Here is a 13,600-nt window from a genome sequence, read left to right on the forward strand (position 1 = left end):
GCACATAGAGACATGGTAGGTGGAAGATAAAGCTATGTTAAAGCGTAACTCCACTTTAGCTGAGAAAAAAAAACATTCCCCTCTGGGTCATCTCTGTACATTGCAAGGATTATAACAACCTTATGCCTCGTTTCCACTGAGCGGATCGGTTCGGGTCGGTTCGGTACGGTACGCTAATTTGAGTGTTTCCATTATGAAAGTGGCCCATACAACCGAACCAAACCGCACCATTCCTGGTCCTGCTTCAGATGTAGGGCCATAGGAAATGGTACGGTATGGTTAGGGCGGAGCTACTGGCGTCACACGATAGAGTCCACTGATTGGCGGACAGGAAAACTTCAATGTCCACGTCAAATGAAAGAGCAAAACAAACACCTCATTTGGTGTAAACCCCGCATGGTCCCTGGTGGCCCGACTTGCAGTGGAAACGCTCACCTGAATAGACCGGACCATTCTAACCCTTCCAAACTGTACCGACCCGAACCGTTCCGCTCAGTGGAATCGAGACATTAGTTGCAGAGTTCTACCTTTTGTTATTTTGAAGAAATCACTGTTTGTTTCTCTGTTCCCCTGAGCTGAGTGGGTCTAATGGGAGTGGATTTATAATTATCAATCAGCTGTGCACCTGCAGAGCACTAATGAGGAAAGCTGCCTGCATCCCTTTAAACGTGTTCCTATTGGGAGTATCTCACCAAAAATTATACCTGAAAAAGGGATGCCTGAAATCTGACTTGTATCTTAGTGTAGACTTCTGGGAAAATTGGTGAGCCAATTACACAAGCAGGAAATGATGTTTCTGGGGTGTGGTCAGAATACATTCTGTGCACAGAACACCTCCAGGTAGCCATATTGCATTGCATTTTCAGAAAATGACAGAGCTGCAGATTGAAAAGGAAAGGTCATTTTTAATATTATTCAATTACAATATGACTTGTGCCGCAATTGTATACGCTATATTATTATTTTTTTTTATTTGCTATTTTTTTCCCCCACGAAAGTGGAGTTACCCTTTATAGACAATAAGCTGTGTACCTTCTGCACCCCAATCTTTTACACCAGCTTTGTACCATTCACTGTGAATTCCTAAAGGAAGTTATTTTTGCATAGGTCTTCCTGCAGATGTACAGTTCTCCAGCACCTATACATCCTTTGATAGTTTAGCTTTAACAGGAGTTAGGGAGCTTTCACCGTGACCTGGAGCACTTCTCCTGCAGCACAGTTGTAGTGCAGGGTACCTGCGTTTTTTTGTGGGTTAGCTGCACTTTGTCATAAACTTCTATTATGTCCCATGGTTTTGGTGCGCTTTCAGAAAGGTCCGCTGCAGAGAAGTGCACCAGATCAGTATTAAAGGGGTGGTCTGTCTAATTTTACTGGAACCTGGAGCAGCACTGATCCTCTGCAGAGATATCTGCTTTTTAACCACTTCTGGACTGGAAGGATTTGCCCCCTTAATGACCAGGCCATTTGTTTGCGATTCGGCACTGAGTTACTTTAATGGACGATTGCGCGGTCGTGCAGCGCTGTACCTAAATAAAATGAATGTCCTTTTTTCCCCACAAATAGAGCTTTCTTTTAGTGGTATTTGATCACCTGTGTGATTTTTATTTATTGCTCTATAAACAAAAAAAGAGCGACAATTTTGAGAAAAAAAAATAATATTTTCACTTTCAAATATATAATATCCCCCCCCCCCCCCCCCCCCAAAGAAAAAAAAAAAATTTTTTCTTATCCTTTTAGGCCAATTTGTATTCTGCTACATATTTTTGGTAAAAAAATCCCAATAAGCGTATTTTGATTGGTTTGCGCAAAAGTTATTGCGTCTACAAACTAGGGGAAAGATTTATGTCATTTGTATTTTTAATTTTATACTGACATTACATTGCCAATTGCATATCAGATCACACATTTTAATGTTTAGATTTTGTGTGTTAATTGGCAATTCACATGAAACAATGAAGTATTATTCAATCTGAATGTGTCTATTCTGTATGTATAATAGCCTTCATCATGGGTTCATAGCTCTAACATTGGTGTATTGGCGATGCTGGATTCTGCTCTGTAATAGATATACACAATCCAGACATTTGTACAAAATTGAATCAAGCTCCGATATTAATATTTTAATGTCTCTAATATATAATATATATAATACTCTATTACTCCTATGTCTTTCTGTATACAGTAAAACGTTGGATTGAGAGTAATGCTGGCCATACACTAGCTGAAAGATCGTTCGGAAATCTGTCATTTGGTCAGATCGTTCGTTTTTCATCCAGTTAATGGGCACAAATAGAAAATCGTTTTTAACTTTTCAGAGCCGAAAAATCGAAGGAACAGTTTTGAAAATCCGCCGGCTGAACGATAAATTGAAATGTTAATGTTCTTCTTGGCCGACCTGTTTGCACTAGGCATATGTGACAAACTGAACGAAAAACAGATTCATTTATGCCCATTGAACGATTTATCGTTCGAAATTCGGTCATTACATGATGGCACGATCGTCTGTTCTCAGGGCCGATTTTTCGTTTTTCGAAAATGAGTTTGCCCGATATTTGGTCTGGTGTATGGCCAGCTTAAGGCTGGATACACACTATACAGCTTTTGTTGGTAGATTTCCTTTAGATTTACCTTCAACTATGTAGTGCAAGGACCTGCCTCACTCCATACAGTTTGAAAGTGTTTAGGTTTGACCTCATATTATGTGGTTTTGGTAAATCTAAAGGAAAAAATCTAGAGAAAGTTGTATAGTGTGTATCCTGCTTAAGGCTGGCCATACATGGGTCGAATTTCGAAAGAATTTTCTTTTGAAAATCTTATCTAAGAATTTTCGTTCGAATTTCGCACCGTTAGTGGGTTGCAGCAACGGCCAATGTTCGTGCGGTCATCGAATTTGAGTGATCGGGCATGTTGGAAATTTTTTGAAAAACAAACAATTTTCTAATCAATGATGGGAGAATGGTGCCATAAATATAATCAACAAAAGAAATGTGCATGATTGCAAGCAAAGAAAATTCCTGGAAAGAAAAGAAGATTCCAAGACCACAAAAATTCTTTTCTGTAGCAATATAAGGTGAAATTGAAGGCTTGGTCAGTCGAATTTCGAAATCAATGGTGGCACCATCGAATCACAAAACGCACAAAACTTCTGATTTGCGAAAGAATGTTCTTTCGAAATTCGACACATGTATGGCCAGCCTAACTTGGTTTGAGAGCGTTTTGCAAGACAAGCTAATTTTTTTTATAAATTTTGACGTGATAAACAAGCAATGTCTTGATATACAAGTAGCATCATCTCACAACAAGTATAAGTGCCGGTTCACATATATGCGATGCGGGAACCCTGCGAATCGCTGGGGGTGTCAATAAGGAGTTAACCACACCCCCAGATCAGTTTGCATATCGCAGTGCATACTGTCAGCTCGGACATGAATCGGATTGCATTGGTGTGAGCCACCATGCGATACGATTCAACTGCGGACCCAAAAAAGGGTCCTATGCGTGTTGTGTCCAAATCCGATACAATCTGTATGGCTAAACTCGCATTGCACAGACATTGCATGTGATTTTCAGAGCAGTGCGCTTCGAATCACATGCAATGTCTGTCATCACTAAAGTGTGAACTGGGACTAAAAGAGAAGAGGCGCCTCTAAGTGTAGCAATATGGTTATATTTAATGAAGGTACAACATTTAGCAGCTCACATGGTTGATGATTAAAACATGCACATCTAAGTATGCAGGCATCCGGGGTAAAGCTGTCCATATAGACCGTCCTCTGCACCGCCATTATTGTCATCCCTTCCACCCTGCACTACATGAGCGATTTGAGCCTCACTTTCAGATCGCTCTACTGCAGGGTAGTCTTCCCGGTCACGATTCCAGACTGACAGCAGTGCAGAGGATGGTCTATGTGGACAGCTTTACCCCGGATGCCTGCATTCTTAGATGTCTATCAGGTATCAAGTGCTGGAGGCCAATGGAGAGAGGGCTTCCCTTGCAGCTAAGTGCCAAACTCCCCTGGAGATGAGACAGGAGGAGTTAGGCCCAAAGTCGCACAGGTCGCCTGCAGAGTTGCTTGCAGAAAAGGGTTCAGGAATACCGCTGTGGTGCTGCGGGGTTACTGCAGGTAGGTGGCACCTGTGAGATGAAGCAGGTACTTGGGATCACTGAGACAGAGGGTGGTTGATTCAAGCCAAGGTTCAATGCCAGGTGGGTAGCGGAGGAGACAAGGTCAAGTGGTAGCCAAGGTCTGGACAGGTAGCAGGCAGAGGAGATCCGTTAAACAAGCCGAGGTCAAAGTCAGGAAGCAAGCTGGAGATGGAGGTGTAACAAGCCGAGTAAGGAACCAGAAATCACAGGAAACAGGATGTTGGTAGAAGCTGAAGATCAAACAGCACTTAGAGAAGGGCTGGCTTCCTTATAAAGGCCCAGATAATGGGCTGACAGAGTTGCTGGGTCCTAGAGCCCTTCTCCTATTCTGACGGATACTGGGTCCTAGAGACCTCCTGCTATTGGTACCCTGACAGTGCCCCCCCCCAATGGGCAGCCTCCGGATGCCCAACCGAGCCATCTTCCTTGGATATCTGGCATGAAATTCCCGAAGGAGTCTAGGGGCATGGATGTTGATCTTTGGTTCCCAAGAGCTTTCTTCGAGTGGATACCCCTTCCATTTGATCAGATATTGGATTTGCCTGCCTTGTTTCCTGCAATCCAATATTGACTCCACCTCATATTCTGTTTCTTCACCAACAGTTACTGATGGTGGAGGAAGTTCCACTCTCCCAGGAAATGGATCTGGAATGGCCGTTTTTAGGAGAGAGGCATGAAAAACTGGGTGAATCCTATAAGAATCCGGCAGGGATAATTCAAAAGCCACTGGGTTTACCTCTCGTTTAATTGGAAACGGACCAATGTATTTAGGCCCTAGCTTCTTCGATGGGCAAGGCAGTTTCAGATTGGCCGTAGACAGCCATACCTCATCCCCAATTTTAAAGGAGGGATTCCCCCTGCGTTTCTTGTCAAAAAATTTTTTGTAGTCGGTTTGAGCCTTCAGTATGCATTCTTGCAGGGTTTGATAGTTTTGCTGTATAAAAGCAAGTCTGTCCTGGACCGCAGGTACTGCAGATTCGAATATAGTGTCAGGCAAGGCAAGTGGGTGGAATCCATAGTTGGCCCAGAATGGAGACTGGTTTGTGGCTGAGTGTAGTGAATTGTTATAAGCAAACTCCGCAAATGGAAGTAACGAGGCCCAGTCATCCTGTGAAAAGGCTGAGAAACAGCGGAGGTACTGCTCCAAGGTTTGATTCGTACGCTCTGTTTGTCCATTGCTCTGAGGATGGTATGCTGATGAGAGGCAAAGTTCTATTTTCAGGGCGTTACACAGAGCTCTCCAAAACTTGGAGGTAAATTGTACCCCCCGATCAGAAACAATGCTTCCGGGAAAGCCGTGGAGTCTCACAATTTCCTTGAGGAAAATGTGGGCAGTCTCAGTTGCTGAAGGAGTGCCTACCAAGGGTAGAAAATGGGCCATCTTTGACAGGCGATCCACCACTACCATAATGGCAGTAAAACCCTCCGAGGGCGGAAGCTCCACAATAAAATCCATCGAGATACCTTCCCATGGACGGTTAGGAATAGGTAAGGGTCTCAGTAGTCCCCAGGGCCTTGTCTTGTCACCCTTGCTACGTAGGCACACAGAGCAGGATTTAACATAGGCTCTACAGTCTCGACTAAGGTTGGGCCACCAGAAGGACCTTTGGATGAGCTCACTTGTTTTACGAACTCCAAAGTGGCCGGCTAACTGGTGGTCGTGGTACGTCTTGAAGACCTGAAGCCTTGCCTCCTGAGGCACGAAGACCTTACCTTGGTGCCAGAGTAATCCATCTTGTTTCCTTAACGAGACCTGCTCAGATTCAGGGCATGAAGCAGAGGCTCGTTCAATGACTGATTTCAAGCTGGGTTGAATCAATAAAAAGTTCTGGGCCGAAAGAATAGTGCTTGGTGGAGCAGGTTCTGTGGATTCAGGGAACATCCGGGACAAGGCGTCTGCCTTACCGTTCTTGGATCCTGGTCTATAGGTTAAATGGAAGTTAAATCGTGAGAAGAATAATGCCCATCTAGCTTGTCGGGGTCTTAGACGTTTGGCGGACCTCAGATACTCTAAGTTTTTGTGGTCCGTAAAAATCATGATCGGGTGATTGGCGCCCTCCAATAGATATCTCCACTCTTCAAAGGCCACTTTAATAGCCAGAAGCTCTCGGTCACCTACGTCGTAGTTTCTCTCAGCCTGGTTTAATTTCTTAGAGCAGAAGGCTACTGGGTGTAATAGAGCTTTTGGGCCCATCCGCTGAGAAAGCACGGCTCCCGTCGCCACTTCAGAAGCATCTACTTCAAGAACGAAAGGGAGCGCTGGGTCCGGGTGTTGCAGCACCGGAGCAGAGGTAAACAAGGTTTTGAGTTTTTCAAAGGCTACTTGGGCTTCCTGATTCCAGAGGAAACGGGTGTGGAGACGTGTGAGTTGAGTAATTGGGGCGATGATGGTGGAGAAGTCCTTAATAAATCTCTGGTAGAAATTGGCAAAGCCTACGAATCTTTGGACTCCCTTTCGGTCTGTAGGTGCAGGCCAGTCTAGGATTGCTGTGACCTTCTGGGGATCCATAGAGATTCCCCCAACGGAGATTACGAGGCCCAAAAATTGAATAGATTGTTTTTCAAAATCGCATTTCTCGGCCTTGGCATACAAACCGTGCCTGCGGAGGGTACTCAATACCTTCTTGACGTGGATTCGGTGGAGCTCGAGAGAGGGGGAGAAGATCAGGATATCATCCAGGTAGACGATCAGAAATAAGTCAAGGTATTCTCGGAATATATCATTGACCAGGTGTTGAAATGTTGCGGGGGCGTTGCATAACCCAAATGGCATTACGAGGTATTCGAAGTGGCCAAAGCGTGTTCTAAAGGCCGTTTTCCACTCGTCCCCCTCTCTGATGCGAACTAGATTATAAGCCCCTCTTAAGTCCAGTTTTGTAAATACCCGGGCCGCTCGAAACCTCTGGAACAACTCCGGAACGAGGGGAAGAGGGTACCTATTCTTGATGGTAATTTTGTTGAGCTCCCGGTAGTCGATGCAGGGTCTGAGGGAGTGGTCTTTTTTTTCAACAAAGAAGATGCCTGCGCCAGCAGGGGAGGAAGAGGGACGAATGAAACCTTTGGCTAGGTTCTCATCTATGTATTGTCTGAGAGCCTCCAATTCCACCTCGGACAAAGGGAAGATGCGCCCGAAGGGAATTTCCGCTCCAGGGAGCAATTCAATAGGACAGTCATATGATCGGTGTGGAGGCAAGGTTTCGGCTTTCTTTTTGTCGAAGACGTCAAGGTAGTCATGGTAGACTGAAGGGACTACTAGACTGGTATCTGTTGCTGGTTGTATGGTCAGGCAGGTATGGGGGTTGGTTAGCGTGGAGATACCGCAATGCTGGCGGCAGTAGCTGGATGAGAAGGTGACCTCCCCTCGGGACCAGTCCACTGATGGGTTGTGGGCTTGTAGCCACGGGATTCCAAGAATAGCTGGAAAAATTGGAGAACTGATCACATCAAAAGAGAGAAGTTCCTGGTGCCCTGTGTCTGTGGTTGTGAGAATAGGGACTGTTTCTTGGGTAACAGGTCCTGAACTAGGTTGACTTCCATCAGCTAGGTGTATCTCTAGTCTTTGATCCTTGGTAGTCAGAGGAATGTGCAGGTCTTTAGCCAGGTTGATGTCCAGGAAGCAGCTGCAAGCTCCAGAGTCAATTATTGCCCGCAGTTTGACCTCCCTTCCAGCCACCTGCAGAGAGATGGGGAGAATAATGTGAGTAGATAGTGATCCAGACAGCTGAAGATATGTAGGGTACAGGTGCCTGGACTTACTTGGCCGAATCGAACAGTTGCGAAGGTAGTGTCCTGATGCTCCACAGTAGAGACAGAGATTGTTTTGCCTCCTGCGTCCTCTTTCTTCTGGGGTTAAAGCGGGTCGAAGCAGACCAATCTGCATTGGTTCTATATTGGAGGTATTTAGAGGAGCAGCAGCAGGAAGTGTTGGAGCCGGGACCTTGGGCAGTACCCAGGTTGGCCGAAAGGTCTGAGAACGCTCAAAGCGTCGCTCCCGCAGACGCCTATCTAGCTGGATGGAAGTTTGGATCAGAGTCTCTAGCGTGGCGGGAGCTTCAGACCTGGCCAGCTCATCCTTGATTGTTTCGGATAGGCCTAAACGGAATTGATACTTCAAAGCTGCATCATTCCATCCGGTATCAGCTGCCCATCTACGGAACTCCCCAATGTAATCCTCTACTGGTCGTCTTCCCTGCACCAGGGAGTGAAGGGCAGACTCTGCGGTGACAGTTTTCTGTGGGTCATCATATAAAGTAGCCATGGCTTCAAAAAACATGGAGACTGAGTTCAGCACCTCATCCTTTCGTTCTAGGAGGTTATGGGCCCAGGATTGTGGTTCATCAGATAGAAGGGAGATGATGAACCCCACTCGGACAGTTTCTGAAGCGAAGGTCCTAGGTTGCAGGGCAAAGTAAAGTTCGCAGGCATTCCTGAAACCTCTGAACCTCCGCCGGTCTCCTGAAAAACGCTCAGGAGTGGGAACTCTGGGCTCTGGAGGAGGCAGTACCACAGCGGGTGGAGCGGCAATAGCTGATGTGGAGGACGCTGGTGTAGAGGCGGGGCTAGAGGCTTGGTTGGATTCGGTGAAAGTCATGGAACCTGTGAGGACATGGAACCTCCCCTCAAGTTGGAAGTAACCTTCCTGCAGATTTTTGACTGCTTGTGTCAGAGCCGCCATCTGCTGACATAGGGTTTCAAGTGCAGAAGCACCTCTCTCGGCCTCAGACATCCTGGCTGTTTGATACTATCAGGTATCAAGTGCTGGAGGCCAATGGAGAGAGGGCTTCCCTTGCAGCTAAGTGCCAAACTCCCCTGGAGATGAGACAGGAGGAGTTAGGCCCAAAGTCGCACAGGTCGCCTGCAGAGTTGCTTGCAGAAAAGGGTTCAGGAATACCGCTGTGGTGCTGCGGGGTTACTGCAGGTAGGTGGCACCTGTGAGATGAAGCAGGTACTTGGGATCACTGAGACAGAGGGTGGTTGATTCAAGCCAAGGTTCAATGCCAGGTGGGTAGCGGAGGAGACAAGGTGAAGCTGAAGATCAAACAGCACTTAGAGAAGGGCTGGCTTCCTTATAAAGGCCCAGATAATGGGCTGACAGAGTTGCTGGGTCCTAGAGCCCTTCTCCTATTCTGACGGATACTGGGTCCTAGAGACCTCCTGCTATTGGTACCCTGACAGTGCTTCAGTGATCGGCTCTGACACAAGCAGTAGTATAAAGGCCCAGATAATGGGCTGACAGAGTTGCTGGGTCCTAGAGCCCTTCTCCTATTCTGACGGATACTGGGTCCTAGAGACCTCCTGCTATTGGTACCCTGACAATGTCCCTCTTTTATTCACCAACCATGTGAGTTGCTAAATGTTGTACCTGGATTAAAGGTAACCATATTGCTACACTTAGAGGCGCCTCTCTTCTCTTTTATACTCTGTAGCTCCTGCTGGATTTTGCTTCTAATCCCCTTGTGGAGGCACCATTTGTGGATGGACATTTTATGGTTATATCACCTATTACATTGCTATAATTTTCTTATATGGACTATACAGTACCTTGCGAAAGTATTCAGCCCCCTTGAACTTTTCGACCTTTTGCCACATTTCAGGCTTCAAACATAAAGATATAAAACTGTAATTTTTTGTGAAGAATCAACAACAAGTGGGACACAATCATGAAGTGGAACGAAATTCCTTGGATATTTCAAACTTTTTTAACAAATAAAAAACTGAAAAATTGGGCGTGCAAAATTATTCAGCCCCCTTAAGTTAATACTTTGTAGCGCCACCTTTTGCTGCGATTACAGCTGTAAGTCACTTGGGGTATGTCTCTATCAGTTTTGCACATCGAGAGACTGAAATGTTTGCCCATTCCTCCTTGCAAAACAGCTCAAGCTCAGTGAGGTTGGATGGAGAGCGTTTGTGAACAGCAGTTTTCAGTTCTTTCCACAGATTCTCGATTGGATTCAGGTCTGGACTTTGACTTGGCCATTCTAACACCTGGATGTGTTTATTTGTGAACCATTCCATTGTAGATTTTGCTTTATGTTTTGGATCATTGTCTTGTTGGAAGACAAATCTGCGTCCCAGTCTCAGGTCTTTTGCAGACTCCATCAGGTTTTCTTTCAGAATGGTCCTGTATTTGGCTCCATCCATCTTCCCATCAATTTTAACCATCTTCCCTGTCCCTGCTGAAGAAAAGCAGGCCCAAACCATGATGCTGCCACCACCATGTTTGACAGTGGGGATGGTGTGTTCAGGGTGATGAGCTGTGTTGCTTTTACACCAAACAACGTTCTGCATTGTTGCCAAAAAGTTCGATTTTGGTTTCATCTGACCAGAGCACCTTCTTCCACATGTTTGGTGTGTCTCCCAGGTGGCTTGAGGCAAACTTTAAACGACACTTTTTATGGATATCTTTAAGAAATGGCTTTCTTCTTGCCACTCTTCCATAAAGGCCAGATTTGTGCAGTATACGACTGATTGTTGTCCTATGGACAGAGTCTCCCACCTCAGTTGTAGATCTCTGCAGTTCATCCAGAGTGATCATGGGCCTCTTGGCTGCATCTCTGATCAGTCTTCTCCTTGTATGAGCTGAAAGTTTAGAGGGACGGCCAGGTCTTCGTAGATTTGCAGTGGTCTGATACTCCTTCCATGTCAATATTATCGCTTGCACAGTGCTCCTTGGGATGTTTAAAGCTTGGGAAATCTTTTTGTATCCAAATCCGGCTTTAAACTTCTCCACAATAGTATCTCGGACCTGCCTGGTGTGTTCCTTGTTCTTCATGATGCTCTCTGCGCTTTAAACGGACCTCTGAGACTATCACAGTGCAGGTGCATTTATACGGAGACTTGATTACACACAGGTGGATTCTATTTATCATCATTAGTCATTTAGGTCAACATTGGATCACTGAACTTCTGGAGAGAGTTTGCTGCACTGAAAGTAAAGGGGCTGAATAATTTTGTACGCCCAATTTTTCAGTTTTTTATTTGTTAACAAAGTTTGAAATATCCAATAAATTTTGTTCCACTTCATGATTGTGTCCCACTTGTTGTTGATTCTTTACAAAAAATTACAGTTTTATATCTTTATGTTTGAAGCCTGAAATGTGGCAAAAGGTTGCAAAGTTCAAGGGGGCTGAGTACCTTTGCAAGGCACTGTAAACTGAAGGATTTATAAATAAATGGTTGCGCAACGAATCATCTGAGTCTCCATTATTTCTTATGGGGAAATTTGCTTTGATATAAGAGTGCTTTGGATTACAAGCCTGGTCCTGGATCGAATTATACTCACAATCCAAGGTTTTAATGTACTAAACATTATTGCTAGGTTAGCCAAAGACAGGCAGGTCTTGTAAGAGACTTCCTAAAAATCATCCAGCTTCCGCCATTGGTGCACCTGACGTATATTTGTGCAATATTCTTTTTAGTATGCACACAGTGATACGATGGTGGGCTTTTCTTTCGGAAAAAGATTTGATAGAATCACAATAGATTTTGTAGCATGCTGGACAAACATTGCTATGGTTAGCAGCAGCGTCACTGCTGGCTTACATTATTGCTCCTGGCAATGCTCAGATACGTCATGTCATTTGCAAGAGCTGAGTAGTATGTGGCCAACCTTATGCATGAATGATAAGTAAATACGTCCGTTAGAATTGTGATCATAAAGCAGTATTAAACCCAAAAATAAAACATGTAATATACTATATGGCAGTATTGAGTTTTCAATCAACACTGATGTGTATCCAGCCATTCAGCTCTGTGCAACTTTTTGGGCCATGTATGAAACCTTAGAATTAAAATAGCAAAGCTTTCTGCCATATACTAAGCAAATAGCTTTTCTGTAATTCACTGATTTATCCATGCATTCATCATGCATTCCAGTTGGGGGATATTTGCTGGCACAAATCACATTCCCTTTAAAATTGCTATGTAGCATTGCAATAAGCACAACCTTCTCATTAGATAGGATGACATTTCCAGTGTTCTTCCATTACACTGTAACATCAGTAAGTGTTATACTTGTATAAGCGTTATAAAGAAATGTATAATGCTGCGGGCTAGCCTTATGGTGAAGTATTCATTTACCAGTATTATGCAACATGTAGTTATAAAGTACACAAGTATGTATTGATCTCTGAAATCATATTAAAATGATTTCTTTGTAAAAAGAACTTGTCCGTGTTATTTTTTTGTTCTTTTTTTTTTTTTAAAGCAAATGGACAACTGTGTGCTATAGCAACAAATTGGGAAAAGTAGTTGAATCCAATCAGAGTTCTTTAGGGTAATGTCAATAGTTTAGAATGAATAAAACTCTGCAGGTGACTGTGCTCAGTTGTAATCAGTAGATGCCTAAAGCCGGGTACACACAGGCCGAATGTTGGGAGACATTTGCTGGTTCAAAAAAAAAAAAATTTGGCTGACATTCGGCCGTGTGTATGTCGGTCTGTCCAACAGACGGCGGCTGTTTTGGCCGGCTTTTGTTAGACGTGCATGCTGGAAAACCAACAGCCGCCCGAATCCCGATCAGCTCTCTCATCCAATGGCAGAGATCGCTGATCAGAGTGTTCTGGCCGGGGGGGGGGGGGGGGGGTATGGGGCGTCCCCCTGTCAGAATACAATAGCTCAGCCAGGGAGATTGCTGTACTAACCTTGCATAGTTTGCATCGCTGCTCCGACCAGAGCTGACATTTTTTTTTTCATTCAACCCGCTGGGTTGAACGGAAAAAAACCCAATAGTGTGTACCAGGGCTAAAGTGTTACTAAACACACAACAGTAAAATCAGTCTGTATATGCAGTAAAGCATGCTTGTTATACTCACTGTTGAACCTAAGGGGTTAATCCTTTGCATTGTGTATAAAGGCTGTTTGATCCTGTCTTCTCTGATCCTCCCCTTCTTCCACTGTCTCCAAAAAATAACCTGATATTTACAGAACCAGGGGTCGGGCTGCACAGTTTGGTGTGTATTGCTCGAGAGTGCATGAGATCAGCATAGGGCCAATCAGCACTGTCCAGACAGAGGATCAGAGGAGGATGAAAGCTCCTCCTACAGGCTTTACCAGAAACTGATAGAAGTCACAAGGCTGCTATATACTGCTGATGAGAAAAGGTATTTATCCGCTTATTTTTACTGACATGGCTTTTTTTCTCAGAAAATAGGTGCAGGAACTCAACCACAACCCCCCAACACACACACACACACACTCCAAACTGTATCAAATAGTGGTTGTGGTAAAATTTCACTAACAGTGGGAGGACCTTAAAGGGGCCCTAAATGCCAGGAGAGCATTACATACCAAGTGCAGAGTTGGGGTGGGGGTTACTCATAGAGTGCAGAGTTCAGGGGTGTGCTACATGCAGAATTTGGGGGTGCGTTATGTACATAGTGTAGAGTTCAGGAGTGCACTGCATACAGACTGCAGAGTTCAGCTTTCTTCCACAGCTGCATCCCCTATCCACAT

Source organism: Pelophylax lessonae, assembly GCF_965119305.1.
Source record: "Pelophylax lessonae genome assembly, chromosome: 10".
In the NCBI taxonomy this organism is placed as follows: domain Eukaryota; kingdom Metazoa; phylum Chordata; class Amphibia; order Anura; family Ranidae; genus Pelophylax; species Pelophylax lessonae.